This window comes from Lolium rigidum, chromosome 6 (genome assembly GCF_022539505.1).
Source record: "Lolium rigidum isolate FL_2022 chromosome 6, APGP_CSIRO_Lrig_0.1, whole genome shotgun sequence".
Classification (NCBI taxonomy): domain Eukaryota; kingdom Viridiplantae; phylum Streptophyta; class Magnoliopsida; order Poales; family Poaceae; genus Lolium; species Lolium rigidum.
Genome location: NC_061513.1, coordinates 150461869 through 150466833, shown reverse-complemented (window position 1 = coordinate 150466833; position 4965 = coordinate 150461869).

Genomic DNA, 4965 nt, shown 5'->3' with positions numbered 1-4965 from the left:
CAAACTTGGCGAGGCTGATCCTTGTGATCGGCCCCAAAAATTGATGGAGGAACATTACAAAACCTTCATCGAGCAAGCAACGTAGAGGCCGATCCCAGCAATCGGCCAAAATTTATCCTCACCACCCGTTCTGCCTGGGTTCAACGTTTGATCCAGCATGGATTACCTAAAGAGCCGATACCATCAAGTCTTTTGACAGAATCGGCTCGGGGGGGCACCTAGGTGGATAAAACACGAGGATATGAAGTAGGAGTATCTTGCAAACGACCAAGCAGCCCGAGATATTCCTTGATGATGGGTATTGAAGTATGGGGGCCGACACATAAATCGGCCGAAAATTCGAAATTTTTTAAGCACAGCCGATGTGCAGACATCGACTTAAGGATAAAAGCCGATGTATGGGGGCCGATACATGAGCAGTTATCGAGTTACATGGAGAAGCTCTACTGGAGGAACCCCCTCAATGGAATTGTTTGGTGACTCAAATCGGCTCTTCAAGGATCCCTAACTCCCATTGGCAAGTCTTCAAGTTCAGCGGTGCTAGCAGCATAAACGTGACATCTTCTAGAACCAGGACTACGGGATTGAGGATCGTAACCCTGACTAACGTCAAGAGCAGCATAAACATGCAAGTCAGGGTAAGGGTGAGCCTAACGAAGGGAGCATATCTCTTCTAGGACCAGGAGAACAGCCGATGATGAAGCAATCGGCCGTAACGTTTTTTGCCTGAGGCTTGACCAAGGTGGTGACTTGGTAGCTGTCACTTCCAGGGGTTGTTACGTCCAGAGTTTTGGAGGGCATCGAAATTCAAGACATCCTCACCGGAAGTTGCTTCAGCCTCGCCAAAGATGATGAGCCGATCCGACTCGCAAGGCGCAAGAAGTGGACCGAAGAAGCTCGGGGGCAGCTCGCCCTGAAGGTTCTGCTGCTCGGAGAGCCGATTTTGTTGAAATCGGGCCGACTCGCATCATGACTTGAAAACCGATGGCGACACATTTGGTTAGCCCATCTGCTATGCTCGCCTTGATAGAGGCTCGGGGGCAAGCGACTCGCGTAGGTATTCCGTTCTTAAGAAGCCGATTGGGATTTCATCGGATGGCCCTCCATCATAACCTTTTAAAAGGGGATTGGGCAGGTTTGAAGAGTATCATTGAATATCTGAAAACCCAGAGGTATCGACTTCAGCATCAAGTCGTTTCGATAGTGGTTCTCGGGCTCTCGTAAGGGTGTTGACCTGCCTAGTTGCCCGCCAGAGCTCAAAGTCATCGGTTGGAAAAGGCAAAAGATAGATCGTGAAGGATTGATATGTTAACGTCAGCTTTCGGGCATTGATCAAATTCACGATCGCTCCAACGTCAAAGGGAGGAAGAATGGGTCATGAGAGACCGATGCGTTGTCATCGGCTCATTAAGCATTGGCTGAGTGACGATCGGCGGACCAGCATAAAGGGAAATCGGCTAATTTGGCATAAAGGAAATCGGCAAAATCAAATTGGGGAATTTCTTCATTGATAAACCAGATTTCTTACATAGAAGAGCTGATTGATCTCAAAAGGGAGTACTAAGGGGATACATTGCCCCGTCTACTACTGCTAGTCCTATGCTAAAGGTCCTATCTACGGGCCGTCGCTGCCCTCGTCGTCACCCTCGCCGCCGCTGTCGGCGCTGCTCCCGGCGGGCTCGTCATCGCTGCTGTAGCGGCCACCGGCGGGACCTTCGTTGTCCTCATCCTCCTCCTCATCGTCGTCGTCGCTGTCGTAGTCACTGAGATTCCCTGGCCAGGGCAGTGGCGCTTGGCCGGCGGCTCGTCGGAGGGGCTGTCGTCGTCGTCCTCCTCCTCCTCTTCCTCCTCCTTCACCTCCTCGGAGGAGGTGAAGTCATCCCAGAGAAGCGATCGTCATCGCTCTCCTCCTCCGATTCCCCGTCGGCAAGGAAGCGGAGGTCGCTCTCCCCATCCGTCGAGGACTTGTCGTCCTCGGACCAGATGGAGAAGTCATGGTCTGGCTCCTCCCCGGCCTCTATGGCGCGGCGGGTGTTGGCCGCATGGGCCTCTTGTGGGTTCGGTTCTGGCGTCGGCTCGTGGGAGGAAGAGGACTCGAGGGAAAGTCCCGATGAGGCGGAGGAAGAAGAAGACATGGTGCGCGAAGGGCTTTTGGAGTGCTAATGCGGAAAGGATGAGGAAAAGAAGCTGTTCGGTACGGTTGGATAAAAGAAGTGGGGATTTAATGTCCGAACGGTTTTCGAGGAAGTGGTGCCAAAAACTGTCAAATCGTGCGAGAGAAGTTGGGAAGGCAAGTTGTCATGATGGAAATACTCGCGACGGTTCTGCTCCGCCACGACATGACCCCTTGGAGGAAAAACAGAGTGGTTTTGAAATTATCATTACCAAAACCAGGGGGCATGTGTTATCACCAGATTTTGGCTAAATCGAGGAGATGGGCCGCGATCAAGATGGGCTTGGAAGATTACACGTGGAAGATCTCTCGAAGCGGCCTTGCACGAAGAATTTGGGCTAGATTGCCCGTGTATCTTTAATTATAGTAGATTGTATCGTAGATTAAAAGTTAGAGTTTGTCTCGTACACGGTGGGGATTATTCCCACGTTAGAAAGTCCGCTCGGACTATAAATATGTATCTAGGGTTTATGGAATAAACAACAACCAACGTTCAACACAAACAAATCTCGGCGCATCGCCAACTCCTTCGTCTCGAGGGTTTCTCCGGTAAGCACCATGCTGCCTAGATCGCATCTTGCGATCTAGGCAGCACAAGCCTACCCACGTTGTTCATGCGTTGCTCGTGCTGAAGCCTTTTTGATGGCGAGCAACGTAGTTATCTTAGATGTGTTAGGGTTAGCATTGTTCTTCGTATCATATGTTGTCGTAGTGCAACCCTTATGCATCTTGCCGCCCTTACACCTATCTCAGGTGTAGGGGCGGCACCCCGCTTGATCATAGTTTAGTAGATCTGATCCGTTACGGTTGCTCCTTGTTTCTGCAAGGATTAGTTTAATATCCGCATTAGTTAGGCCCTACAAAGGGTTGGAGGATCCAGCGGCGTGTAGGGTGAAGTTTGCTAGCCCTAGAAAGGATGTTCCGGGGATCAACCTCGTGTTGGTTTTTAGGCCCTGTCTAGGATCGGCTTACGGTCACCGTGCGCGAGCGCGAGGCCCAATCGTGAGTAGGATGATCCGATTATGCGGTGAAAACCCTAAATCGTCGTAGATTTCATTAGCTTTATCTTGATCAAGCAGGACCACCATATATTCGGACACCTTGTACGAATCATGGGTGGATCGGCTCTTTGAGCCGATTCACAGGATAACCTGAGAGCCGATCGAGGCTCGTATTTAATGTTTACGTGTATGCCATGCAGGAAACTAAGCGAGGCATCATCCAACACCTTCCTCGACCGGGTATAGGTCAGGTGGCACGCCCTTGCGATAGCATCGGACGTGTGACCAGGAGGCTTTGCGGGCCGTCGCTCTGAGGGACTGGGGCCAGCCGCAGCCCTAGTTGTTCCCGGCTCTACTGTGTTGCCCGTCGCTGCCCGCCAGTGGGTTTCTGACGTCAACAGAATGATGTTCTCTTCAGATCCTGGAGGAGACACTTCCACACCAAGCTTTCTCATGATGCTCTTCTGACGGCGCCGAGCTTTCTTCTCGGCCACATAGGAGTCATACATACGCTCCTGAATATCCAGCTGGAGGCAAAAGGTCTTCTTTACCTTGATCTTGAGCTTGGTGTACCAAGATGGCTCGAGCATGGGGACATAAGCAGAGTGAGCCAGAGGCGCCCCAAGGGCCATATGAGAAATAAATCCATCAATCCGGCGAGCAGGAGCGGTGGAAGGATCTGAAGGACCTGCTGTAGGAGCTGATGTGGCTGAGGTAGAAGCTGGGAGCCCATGATCTTTGATAAGAAGGTTCTTGCGAGGATGATCGGTGAGGGATGAAATTGGTTCCAGAATGGCACCATTAAATTTCTGACTCCACACCTCAGAAATAAGCTTCATGACGAAGGGAGCAAAGGCAGGAGACCTCTTCTCCACCATACGCAGGAAAATCTGGTTCCACAGGCAATCCATGACATCCATCTTCACACCCTTGCCCTTCCGGAGACGTGTTTGAAGCATCAAGTCAATGACAAAAGAATGAATCTCATCAATGTTACCTACTTTGACGGCAACGGTCTCATAGTAGATGCGAAGCATGACATCATAGACGGGTTGGAGACCGGAAGTGAACCCAAGCTTGCATCTTCCGGGCATATAGAGCGGCTCAAGAACATCCTTGGTGCTTGCATTAGAGTCATCATGAAACCTCCAACCACTATCACGGTCATCTTCACAATTTTCCGGAATAGGATAGCCAAGAATCTGTCCAAAGTTGCTCCAAGTGGTAGTGAGTACCTCATCACGAGTCATCCAAGTAATGGAGCGAGCTTTATCATCATGAAAATAGACCGTGGCAAAGAACCGAGTCACAAGGTAAGGATCATAGTTGCATTTGAAAGTCATAATGGGAAGCAAACCAAACTCCTCGCAAATCCCAAGTGCTTCATGAAAGTATGCATCCTTCTTCAAATGGTCAATGTTGATATACCGTTGATCAACCACCTTTACCTTGGGAGGATAGACTTCATTGAAAATGCGCTCTTGAACCTCGGTGTAGAAGTGGCGGTTGCGGGTGCGAGAAGACCGAGGCCCCAAATAGGGGTTAGAGGTGCGAAGAGCCATGTATGCATGAAGGCGGACATTGTCATAAGACTCAATAGCCTTCTTCCCTTTCTGTTTATTTGCCAAAGAAGCACCACGAGCAGTAGTGGCACGGGGTAACACTTCATCTTGTTCAACAATCTCATCCTCAATAGTCGGAACCCCTCGCCTCTTCCGTGGTCTCGTTGAACAAGAGCCAGTAGCACCTGTGAAATAGACGAGCAGAGTCAAGGGACATATGGGATAAGTG